Below are 13,105 nucleotides of genomic sequence, written 5' to 3'. Positions count from 1 at the left end.
CATCTCTGTGCCAAGAGTGCTGTCTGGTACATAATATGCACACAATAAATGTTTGTTGAATGACTGAGCTGGCATTAAAAATACCATAGATCATACTTAGCCACACCCAAAAGTTTATCACCCAAGACTTCACTACATTTGACATCATTAAGTCAAATACCCTACTGTAGCTACAGTTGCCTGTCCTTCTGGCCTGTTCATTCAATGACCTCTCCCAGCCCTACACCAGTTCTCAGACCTCATGGCGGGGAGGTAGTCCTCATAGACCTTTCACTTCCGCTCTGTCAGCTCCTTCCTGTCTTCACTTCTTTTCCTAGACAGTTTGGATTCTATTGTTTCAACTGCATTCTTGTCATCATCCTCAATAACCCATTTCATTGCAACTATCTAATAAAAATGTAACCTTGGAAGAGCCCAACTGTTGTGCTTTATGCCGCACTGGGACTACTGAGGTCTGCTGGAGAAAAAAAAAAAATCACAATATGGTGGATTATGACCAATATGAATTCTTGGTTGCCAAGCTCACTTCAACACTGCCTGACATTCCAGCTATGCTTCTGTGGTCATAGCTTGCTCTCCTGTTCATCACAGTATTTCAAACTTTCCACAAGCACCTCGATACTCCATCCCAAACCCTGCTCCACTTCAACCCCTTGCTCTAAGAGGATTACCTTTCCTCTTCCATCATAGGGAAATATAAACACCATCAGACAAGCTCCTGCCACCAAATCTATAAACTTATTGTTATCTATATCTATTCACTTTTTTTTCCTTCAAAACTGTAATGTCCTTTCTCTTGTTTAAGGGTAATCTCTCCACTCCATTCTGGGATCCTCTCCCATCTGGAATAAGGACTTTATTTGGTAAGGACTTTGCTCTATCAATTATCTCTTTCCATCAGCTTTTAAAGACATCTAAGTCTTCCTGAATTTAAAAAAAAAGAAAAGAAAAAACTTCTCTGGATTTCAATTTTTCCCCTACTACCACCCTTTCTTTGCTCTTCAGAGACAAATTTGTCTAAGGAATTGTCCATATCCACTGCTTCCACTTCCTCATATCCCCAAATATTTCCCAACCCATCAAAGTCTAGCATTCCACCCCCCACTCTCCTGAAATTGCTCTAAGGTCACCAACAACCTCCTAAATCCAATGGATAGTAGTCAGTTTTTATTATTGTAGACGTCTCTGAATCTTTAGCAACACTATTTTTTAATGGAGCCATTCCATCTTGAAAAACTTATCCTCCTGATATTCAAGTAGATGCACAAATATATATCATAAGAATGTTCAGTGTTTAAACCAGCAAAAAAATTATACAATTTAAACATCAATACAAAACTGATTAAATAAACTATGGCACATACATATTATGGAATGCAATGTCATTGTTAAAAAGAAAGAGGTAAGGGACTTCCCTGATGGCCCAATGGTTAAGATTCCATGCTTCTACTGCAGGGGACAAGGGTTCCATCCCTGGTCAAGGAACTAAGAACCCACATGACACACAGTGCAGCCAAGAAAAGAGAGAGAGATAGTTTTACATATACTAACACTGAAAGCATGCCACAAGTGTTAAGTAAAAAATACATTCCAGAACATACGTATGATAATTCCATTTGTATTTTGTAACATATAACTGCAGACAGGATGAATGAATAGATGAATGGAAGGAAGGAGGGAAATATTTCATATGGGCAGGGAAAATGTCTGAAAGGGGATACAAATTTAATATTGTTACCTGTGGGAAATAGGATATGAAGAGGAGAATGGATTACTTATATGTTATCTTTTATTGGGTCAAGTAATAAACATGTAGTCAGATCCCTAAGCACACCAACATTTCCAAAGCAGGTAAGAAAGAAGTTCAAAACAGATCAAGAGGGAATGGCCAGAAAAACTGGGTAAAGTATATTTCAGTGTGCCAGAGATAAGGGAGGAGAGAGAGAAAGGTAGTAAAGGTTTTAAACATGGAAAGAAAGATCTACTCAAACTAAGAAGAGGGAGGTGTACAATAAATAAAGAGCATGAATTCTTGAAGAAGGTCAAATGACCAATAGATATAAAAAAGTTTCACTCTTACTTACTGGTAATAAAGATTTTTTAGAGGTTAAAGCGTCTGCCTGCAACGCGGGAGACCTGGATTTGATCCCTGGGTCAGGAAGATCCCCTGGAGAAGGAAATGGCAACCCACTCCACTATTTTTGCCTGGAGAATCCCATGGACGGAGGAGCCTGGTGGGCTACAGTCCATGGGGTCGCACAGAGTTGGACACGACTGAGCGACTTCACTTTCACTTTATCAATTAAGCAAAATTTTAAAGACAATATTCAATTTTAAAAGGGAAGATGTAAGAAGTACTCTGACACTTCGCTAGCAAGGACCTACTGTATAGTATAGCATAGGGAACTCTACTCAATACTCTGTAATGACCTCAATGGGAAAAGAATCTTAAAAGAAGTAGATATGTGTATAACTGAGTCACTTTGCTGTACAATAGAAACTAACAGAGTAATTTAACTCTACTCCAATAAAATTAAAATAAATTTAAATTTGATTTATAAAAAACCAAACTTCATACAACCTATCACAATTGCAATTAAATCATTGATTATAAAATGTGTTCCTTTTTAAAACATATACTCCCTGGTTGAAATAAGTTCTACTCCCAAAAAGGGGCATCATCTACCTTTTTATACACTCCATCCCAAGCACCTAGTCTAGAAACTGGCATATTGTTGACTCTCAGTAAATAAACCCACGCATGCTCAGTTGCTTCAGTCATGTCTGACTCTTTGCAACCCTATGGACTATAGCCCACCAGGCTCCTCTGTCCATGGGATTCTCCAGGCAAGAATACTGGAGTGGGTTGCTGTGCCCTCCTCCAGAGGGTCTTTCTGACCCAGGGTTCAAACCCAAGTCTCCTGCATCTCCTGCACTGCAGGCAGATTCTTTACCACTGAACCACCAGGGAAGCCCAAATAAACCTATATTTTCTGAAAAGTGACAGGCAATAGTTTAAAGACACTGATACTAAAGCTATTAGAAAAAAAACATTTCTTTATTTGGCTGTTCTGGGTCTTAGTTGTGGCATGTGGGATCCAGTTTCTTGATCAGGATCGAACCTGACCCCTTTGCATTGGGAATGAGGAGTCTTAGCCACTGGACCACCAGGCAAGTCCCACTAAAGCTATTCTTATGCCTGAGTTGACAGAGATACAAACAAGAAACAATGCAGAAGTCAAGGAAATTTTCCATCTCTTATGGATTGTTAAACATAAAGTTAGGTTTAGATAGACAGATATGAAAGCCACAGTGGTCCGTCACTTCAACTATTCTGGCAGCACTGTCCGATTTCCTACCCTCTGATATTTCTGCCACAGCCACCCAGAAATGTCCCCCAAACTAGATAGTCTCCACTTTGTTCCTACACCTGGGCTGATGACGGCTTCTGGAGAGAATGGATACAGAGTTCTGTGACTTGGAAGGAGACAAATTCAAGTTATCCAAGCCTCTCTGGGCTCACTGTGATGTGGCAATCTAGATGGTTTGCCGCTAAGGGGCTCCTCTAGTCATCCTTCTCAAATGCTGTTCCAACCCATCACCACTCTCATCAATTGGGATCACCTCCAAAATCCTGTCCTTCCACAGCTCCTTCCTTGTCCACAGCTCTAACAACCCAGCTCTCATTCCCTCCTGTCTCAATGGAAGAGCTAGCTCTTTCTCGAAGACTCATCTTTTCACCTCTTTCATGCTGAAGCCCCCACCCTCCTTCATCCTCCAAATCAATCAACCTGGCATCAATCAAGCTCTGAAACGGGTTCATCTGTCTCCTATATTTAAAAAGAAACAAAATTAACATTTTCTTCTCCCCTGTGCTCCACTGTCTATGGGAAACACTCTCCTTCCTATCAGAGCCAAGCCTCTTCAAAACATATACCATATTCCCTATCAGTCCCTCTAAATGCTACCCCCAACCCTCTACAATCTGCCTCTCTCCTCCTGCTGCATTGATATCATCACTGATATCCTAATTGCCAAATCTAATTAACATGTTTTTTAAATGTTTTATAGTATGCTTTATCTGATTACAAGAGGGGTACACATCTTGAACAAAGTTATGACTATGGCAGACTAAAGAGAAAAAAAAAAAACTTGCACTGTGTAACAGACAATGGGTAAATATCCCTAAAAAAAAGTGTTCGTATAAATAAAAAAATGTGGGAAGGATATTGAGGGGAAGTTTCAGGAAGAAATACAAGTAGCTAACACACATGAAGATACTGATCCTTACTAGTGACCAGATAAATGAAAGTTAAATCAGTTAGATACTATTTTTCATTGTCAGATTGGCAAAAATTAAAAAGACTGTCCATCCTCAGCAAGGGAATGAGGAAAAGCACTCTCAGTGGTGAGAGTGTAAATCCTCTTGGATGCCACTTTTCTGATGCCTATTCATATTTTTAAAATGTGCATGTCCTTTGACCCAACAACTGTCCTACTAGAAAGCTGTCCAGCAGAAATACCTGTGTGTTTACCTAGCTCTACATACATCATTGAGCACTGTGCAAAGATGCTTATTGCAGCATATGGTGGCTTGGACTAGGGGGACAGGCAGAGGAGACGGAGACGTGGCAGAATATAATAACATGATGGCGAGGATTTGCTGATGAATTGGATGTAGGGAGGGGGTGAGAGAATGAGAAGAATCAGGGGTGACTGTAGGTTCTTGGTTTGAATGGATGATGGTGTCATTTTACTGAGACAGGAGAGGGTTGAGGGAAGGAACTAGGGATTTGAGAGGAGTCGAGTCCTGTTTTGGAAACAGACTCAGAGACATAGAGAACAGACTGGTGGCTGCCAAGCGGGAGGAGGCTGGGGAAGGGATGCATTGGGAGTTTGGAAGTAGTGATGCAAACTAGTATATAGAGGATAGATAAATAATAAGGTCCTACTATATAGCAGAGAACTATATTCAATTATCCTATGATAAACCATAGCGGAAAGAATGTTTAAAAAAATAATGCATAGGGAATTCCCTGGTGGTCCAGCGGTTAGGACTGCACACTTTCAATACCAAGGGCATGGGTTCAATCTGTGGTCTGGGAACTAAGATCCCGTAAGCTGTGTGGCAGGGCCAAAAATTTGTGTGTGTGTGTCTGTGTGTGTGTCTGTGTCTGTGTTGTGTGTCTGTGTGTCTGTGTGTGTGTCTGTGTGTGTCTGTGTGTGTGTCTGTGTCTGTGTGTGTGTGTGTGTCTGTGTGTGTGTGTGTGTCTGTGTGTGTCTGTATGTGTGTGTCTGTGTCTGTGTGTGTCTGTATGTGTGTGTCTGTGTCTGTGTGTGTGTGTGTGTGTGTCTGTGTGTGTGTCTGTGTGTGTGTACACATGCATATATATATAGCTGGATAAATATATAGATATATGTATGTATACATAACTATATATATGCATACCTGAATCACTTTGTTGTACAGCAGAAATTAACACAACATTGTAAATCAGCTATATGTCAATAAAAAAATTTTTAAAGAGTATTGTTTGGCTATGTTAAGTTTGAGATGCCTATTTGATAGCCAAGTAGGAATGCTTAATAGCTCATTAGATCTATGAGGCTGCAGCTTAGAAGAAAGGCTTGGGACAGAGACGTAAATTTTGGAGTGACAGATGGTATTTAAAACCATTGGGCTGGGTGAATGCTTCTAGAAAGATTCTGGATACAGAAAAGTCCATGAACTGAGCCCTGGGTCACTACACTATATTGAGAAGTTGAGGAGATAAACTGAGCAGAAGAGGTTGGACAGAAGTTTTTTGTACAAACCAGTTTTAGAGAAGTTATCATTCATTAAATGGTGGAGACTCACATATTTACCAGTGTATCAAGAGTCCAACTCCTTCCAGCCTGTCTTTGGAAAAATTCTAGCCTTATTTTTTTTTTCTGAATGTTTCAAAACATTTAAATAGAACAGTACTTTTTTTCTTTCCTGTTACACAGTGGTTCCCTCACATGGTATAATTCTCCTAGTATAAAACTTGTCAAGTACCACACAAGCAATAATCAGCAATGGCTTTTTCATAAAGTTAATAATCCAATAAACACATCATGCCTAAAAGGCTAAGAGTGACTTCAGGCCAGAAGCTTAATTTGTTAGGCATCTTTTATTCTTTTGAGCTGTTCACTTCCCTATCACACAGCAACTTTCTCCAGCTTCTTACTGAGCTCACTGGATAAATGCCTTAAGATGTCTGACAAGCCATACCCTCTTCCTAGTGTGGACCACAAGAAGCACAGCATCTTTACATTTCCACTTTAAATTTTAGAAGTTTCCATCCAGAAACTCTTGCCTTAAAAAAAAGAGAGGAAGCACTTCCAAGGAGGTCAAAGTTGTTATCAGGCATGCAATCTCAAAGCAGAATTGTATGAGAACTGGGCCTGGGGCAGACTGAGGACACAAGTTTCCGGTCCAGGAGAGCATAAAAGAGTGCCAATTCCTACAATGGTGATGTCATATATTAACTCATTTAACAAATATTAGCAAGCACCTACAATGTGCCAGGCCCTGTCATGGATGCAGGGGTCCACTGGTCAATGAAACAGACAGCAATCTCTGCCCACATAGAGCTTACACTATGGAGGGAGAAGAAAAGAAAAATGAATAAGGAAGAAAACAAGAAAAGAAAAAGAATAACAAGAAAGAAAAATGAATAAAATACACAAAATATTACATTAGAGTAATAAGGTAGGGAAGGGGCATATATCAACAGAATGTTCAAGGAAGGACTTAAAACTTTAAAACTTATTTAAATAAGTTTAATTAGGGTGGTTAGGGATGACCTCACTAAGGTGACATTTAAGTACAAAGTCCTAGCTGTAGATTCAAGTGCCTCAAAAAGGCGTCTTCTGTACTTCAATCCCATCATCACCTGACCTCAGGCCCTTGAAGGGCCCTTGAAGGGATGGTATCCCCAGGTCCTTGTACAAATATTTGTTAACCTCTTGTGCTCAAGACAAAGGGAGCTCCAAGATCTAGACCTTGTCTTAGATTACAACCTTTGAGATGGAAAACCAACTGTGGTCAGCATGTACTCAGTCACTTAGTCATGTTTTGACCCTATGGACTGTAGCCCGCCAGGCTCCTCTGTCCATGGGATTTTCCAGGCAAGAAAACTGTCGTGGGTTGTTATTTCCTTTTCCAGGAAAATCAACTGAGAGAGGTTTTAAGGGATTTTCCTGAGGTGTTAACAAAGAGTTTCAGGACACAGAATAACTGGAAATTCTGCTTAGGGGAAGGAACTGTGTGTTCAGTAAGGTTGTTCCAAAGGAGGTGACTTTAGAGCTAAATCTTGATGAATAGGAATCAATGGCAGGGAAGTGGGTACAGGTGACAAAGTTATCGCTTCAGGGAAAAAAAGAGAGAGAAAAGAGAGGGGGAAAAAAAAGAGTAATTTAAGCAAAGACCCAGAAATGGGATCAGGATGGAAATTTTCTCATGGACTGTTCTTCCCTAAGGTGGTCCATCCATTCCATGATAAAACAAGCCCACACTAAGCCTCAGACATTCTGGCCTGGCTGTTGGGAAATCCTTACCACTTTCCACACCCTACCTAGCAGAAAAGGAAAAAATTGAGCCAGGCATACATCCCTAGAATCAAGGGTCACCTTCTCTAACTTCAGGACAATTCCCTCTGAGCTGACAGCCCTGGAGGTTCACTCATCTGGGTACACAGGGCCAGGTGGGGGTGATGTGATGTGCTTATAGTGGCAATGTGGCAAGCATTCCCACAGTGGAAGTGAAGTGGGTGAGCCATCAGTGAGGTAAGCGCTCCAAAGTCTCTGCAGTCCCTCCAAGGTGGAATCAAGGACCAAAACCTAGGCTTCAGCTTGGAAGGGAAATTTTTCATCACTTAGCCCTCATCTGTGAGCTATTTAGTGTTCCTAAAAATCTAAGACAGCAGACTTGGTGTGACAGGGGAGAATAATACAGCGCAGCTGCAGTCAGATGGCCCAGCTCTGGTCCTCATCAGTTGGGTGATTTGAGTCAAGATACTTAAAACTCTCAGAGTCCCCCTTTTATTATGTGGTTGTTGAGTCACTAAGTCATATCTGACTCTTCTGCCATTCAACGGACTATTAGGCTGCCAGGCTCCTCTGTCCATGGGATTTCCCAGGCAAGAATACTGGAGTGGGTTGCCATTTCCTTCTCCCCGGGATTTTCCCGACCCAGGGATCAAACCCGTGTCTGCTGCATTGGCAGGCAGATTCTTTACTGCTGAGCCACCAGAGAAGCCTAAGCCTTCAGGCTTGTAATTGTGGTACCTCACACATAGTTATCATTAGGATTATGTGAGGTAATTACATAAAGAACTTCTCACAGTGCCTGGCTCAATGGATTCTAACAACCCTGATTAGTAGCAGCTTTAAGGGGAAAAGCACAGAAAGCATCAATCAGAAATGTCACATACACTCACAGACCAATTATCCCTGAACAGGCCTCCAAACTCCATTTCACTGCTCTGACCTAGTGAGAGACACCTGAAATTATGCTATCAGAAATGTTCATCCCCTGCCAGGAAAAGTCTCACAAGCCAAGTTGGTGGTCTTTTAATATTAGAATTCCCAACAGATGCCAAAAAAAAAAAAAGGAAAAAAAAAAAACCAACAACAACTACAACTACAGCCGAAAACTTCATTAGGGCCTCAGCTCTTTGCATTAACTATTGTTCTCTCCACACACCATCGGGTAAACACATAAGACCATTAACACCTTAAAATTAATGGACTTATGAAGGGTGGGGAGCTGAAAGCAGAAAAGAAGCCAAGAGGTACAATATGTACTGAAGACTAATTTCTGCAACAAATGTACAAGGTCTAGGATCAACCCTGCCCAAAGCAGTATTCTGGAACACTAGGTCCTCTGGTCTTGGAGAAGAAGGCAGGATACTTCAGGAAGAAAAGTTTGGTTAATTAGAAACATCACCTGTTCCAGTCGCCAAAATTCTAACCCAATGATTTTAGCACCCAAAATTCCAACTATCTTACTCAACGTTAAGGCTTGGAGGGACATCTTTTCTATTCCTTTACAAACCATCACAGATGGAAACGTTCTATGTCCCTTCTGAAGGCTCTGAGGACCCTCTTTCAGAAGCGTACCTCGCTGACTGCTGTAAGTTGTCGGTTAGTGGCTAAGTCGTATCAGACTTGTGCGACCCCATGGATTGTAGCCCATCAGGCTTCTCTGTCCATGGGATTTCTCAGACAAGAATACTGGAGTGGGTTGCCATTCCCTTCTCCGGGGGATTTTCCCGACCCAGGGATCCTGCATTGGCAGGCGGATTCTTTACTGCTGAGCCACCAGGGAAGCCTAAGGGTAGCAAGATAAAGAGGTTCAGCTCCAGAGCACACAGCCAGGTCCTCAGCCCCAAGCGCAGAGGGTGCCCACTGAAGCAGGACTAGGGGCCAACCGGCCTCCAGCCTTTATCTGCGGTGGATCCGCAGAGGCCAGTGAAGTGGACGCCGTGAGGGCCGAGGTCCGGAAGCAATGTGGAGCCCAGACACCGAAGAAAAGATGACTCGACGCCTGGGAGGGCGTAGTTCCCACTAGGAGCTCTGCCCCAGCCCCGGCCCTAGGGCCAGCTCCCGGGAGGGGCCCCGGCTCCCGGGAGGGGCCCCGGCTCCCGAGGGCGGGAAAAGCCATCCACACTGGAGGAAGCAGAGCCCCGAGGGGCACAGCCCTCGGCGGCGACGGACGAGCCGGGGAAAGGGCCTGGAGACTAGGGTAAAGCAAAGTGGTGGGGAGGGACCACCCAAGCTGACGGGAGTCAAAGCGTGGGGGTGCGGTCCGCCCAGGCGGACGGGGCCAAGGGACAGAGGGTAAGCTCCGGGCAAAGCGAGACTGGGAGTCGGGGAGCGGGGAGGGAAGAGCGCAGGTCCCCTAGATGGGGGTGGGGGCGCGTAGGCAGTGAAAAGGGGCTGGGGGCCCAGGAGGCGTCCCGGACCGAGTGCGGAGGGACGGCTGTGGGCCACGGACCTACCTGTCACCTGCAACAGGTGCCACGAGAGGGCGAGACGTCCCAGTGCCAGATTCAGGGAAGGGTCTCCCGCTCCTGGAAAACCGCAGCCCCACTCCGCCAGCCGGCCCTTCTCACCCCTGGAGGCGGAAAAAGCTGCAACTTTCCCTGGAACGGGGAGGAGCTGGACTCTTAAAGGAGCCGCACAGCACTCCGGGCTCCATGATAGGGGGCCGCACCACCGGCCACCCGAAGGGGAGCTCTGAGGACCAAATCCTTAAGGCACTGGAGGGATGCGGTCCCAGGTTAGCAAAGGGAGCTTGACGAGTGACATAGGAGTCTGACTAGACCTGGGTTTCATAGGTGGTCCCTCTCTCAGATGATACATCATGTCTCTCTTCCGTTCAGCTGGGCCACAAACTGTTGTGTACTGCTAAGAAGATGAAGACTCTCGACCATATAATTTGGGAAGAAAAAATACAATGCTATTCTGATCCTTTGACTTTCAGTCTTTTATGGCAAATAAAAGTATCACAGAAACGTTTTGGGGAAAGGACATAGACTAAATTCACACACAGACACAACTGGTTAAAATATTCAGCTCACAAGTGATTCAAATGGAGTAAACTGGAACCATAAGAGTTCCATAAGAGTTCCAGTAAACTGGAACTCTTCAGCAACGGTTTTTGTTTGTTTGTTTGTATAACATAATGAAGACAAAGTGGCCACAAAACAAGCTCTTTCATAATTGCTAGGAGGAGTGTGTTTTGGCTTAAAACCCTTTTAGAAAGCATGTGAGCAGTATATATCAATAAACATTAAACTGTTTATATTTACCCAGTAATTATAGATTCCTCTCCCCAGTCTCCCTACTCCCCCTCATTCTTCTCATCAGCTATTAACCAGGCTCAAGTCCTTTCCATCCGTCATCAGCAATTACACATGCTCAAGTCTCTGTCACCTTGAAAAAAAATCCTCCCTACACGCTAGGTACCTACCTCTCCAGCTCCTCTTTATGGGCAATTTCTATCCCCTTCTTACTCAGCAATTTGGCTTCTTACCCCCAACACTCCACTGAAACTGCTCAACAAGATACTCAACCAATGAACTCTGTGTCAGAAAAACTATATTAAATAAATAAATGCAGCGTTTTCCCTGCTTATCTTCCTTGACCTCCCCCCTACATTTAACACTGTTAACCATTTCCTCCTCCTTGAAAGTCTTCCTGTGGCTTCTATGATGCCGCACTCTTGCTTTGCCTCCAAACCCTTTGCCCTCTCCTCGGTCTCTTTTGCAGATTCCACTTCTGCTATCTAGCCTCTGAAAGCTGGACATTCTCAGGACTAGGTTACCTATACTCTTTCCCTGTATGATCTTTCACTCATTTGGCATGAATTACCATCTATATGACCACATCTGTAATTTTATACCTCTATCCAGACTTCACTGAGCTCTGCTTTCTTGACATTTCCACTTGGATGTCTCAAACTTAACACATCCAAAGCTGAACCCACCACCTTTTCTCTTAAATTTGCTCCTCCTCCTTATCTCAGTAGCTGACAACATTATCACCCAAGGCAGAACCTTTGCACCAAGCATGCTGCTGCTAAGTCACTTCAGCTGTGTCGGACTCTGTGCGACCCCATACATGGCAGCCCACCAGGCTCCCCTGTCCCTGGGATTCTCCAGGCAAGAACACTGGAGTGGGGTGCCATTTCCTTCTCTAATGCATGAAAGTGAAAGTGAAAAGTAAAATTGAAGTCTCTCAGTCATGTCCAACCCTCAGCAACCCCATGGACTGCAGTCTTCCAGGCTCCTCCATCCATGGGATCTTCCAGGCAAGAGTACTGGAGTGGGGTGCCATTGCCTTCCCATGCACCAAGCATACTACCTGGAATATAGTAAGTCGTCACTAATATTTGCATATAATGAATGAATGAATGTTTCCTAAGAAAACAGAAAGGTACACAATTTTTTTGCAGAATGATGTAATCCCACTATTACTTAGAATAATAAAATATTAGAAAAAATCTTTATGGTTCACAGTGATAAGAGAACAGACCCTCTATGATTTCAATACCTTTAGATGATGAATCTTTGCATCTTGTTCTATGTCCCTGTCCTGGCTTATATAGTCTGTGAGAACTTGAATAGAATTTGTTTTCTAATGTTGTGTGAAAATTGTTTAAAACTTAATTATGTTGAAAAAAATTCTTATGGTTCAAAGGTTAAGTAATTTATAGTATAGTCACAGAATATTATATAAACAATAAAAATGATATTTACATATAATTCCTAATGACAAGAAAATGTTTATACTCTAGGATTAATTGAAAGTATGTGCTGTACTTACTTGCTCAGTGGTGTCTGACTCTTTGCAACCCCATGGACTGTAGCCTGCTAGGCTCCTCTGTCTGTGGGATTCTCCAGGTAAGAATACTGGAGTGGGTTGCCATGCCCTCCTCTGGGGGATCTTCCCAACCCAGGGATTGAACCCAGGTCTCCTGCATTGCAGGCAGATTCTTTACCGTCTGAGCCATCAAGGAAGCCCTGAAAGTATAATACAACTTTAATATAAGATATGATCACAAGAATTACTGGAAATGAGTGGAAAAGGCTAAAAAGAAATGTGGAAAATACTAATAGTGGCTGTCTCTAGGCGGTAGAACAAAAGTTTTTGCTTTCCTCCTTTTTTTGTATTTTCAACATTTTTTCTTATTTCTCTTGAAGTATAGTTCATTTACATTGTTGGTAATTCCTATTATACAGCAAAGTGATTCAATTATACATATATATATACACACATTCTTTTTAAAATATTCTTTTACACTATATATTTTCTGTGACTGTGGTTTTCAGTCTGTCTGCCCTCTGATGGAGAAGAATAAGAGGCTTATGGAAGCTTCCTGATGGGAGAAAATGACTGAGGGGGAAACTGGGTCTTGTTCTGATGGGTGGGGCCATGCTCAGTAAATCTTTAATCCAATAAGATTAAAAATCTTTAATCCACAGCCTTGTCTAACTCAATGAAAACTATGAGCCATGCCATGTAGTAGACCCTGCTTATTTAACTTCTATGCAGAGTACATCATGAGAAACGCTGG

At 42.8% G+C, this 13,105-nt stretch overlaps 1 protein-coding gene across 2 annotated transcripts in view; it reads right to left on the bottom strand.

Moving 5' to 3' along the window:
* Positions 1-10,156, bottom strand: part of SYTL4 (synaptotagmin like 4) — a 64,515-nt gene extending 54,359 nt beyond the window's left edge. For both annotated transcript variants that reach the window (XM_040264967.1, XM_040264969.1), the window contains exon 1: positions 10,026-10,156. The gene's annotated coding sequence lies outside the window, so the exon portion shown is untranslated. The remainder of the gene's footprint in view (positions 1-10,025) is intronic.
* Between the last annotated feature and the right edge of the window lie 2,949 nt (positions 10,157-13,105).

Source organism: Oryx dammah, unplaced genomic scaffold (assembly GCF_014754425.2).
Source record: "Oryx dammah isolate SB20612 unplaced genomic scaffold, SCBI_Odam_1.1 HiC_scaffold_23, whole genome shotgun sequence".
NCBI classification, from domain to species: domain Eukaryota; kingdom Metazoa; phylum Chordata; class Mammalia; order Artiodactyla; family Bovidae; genus Oryx; species Oryx dammah.
The sequence above is the reverse complement of the archived record's forward strand: the minus strand, read 5'-3'. Positions and strand labels throughout refer to the sequence as shown.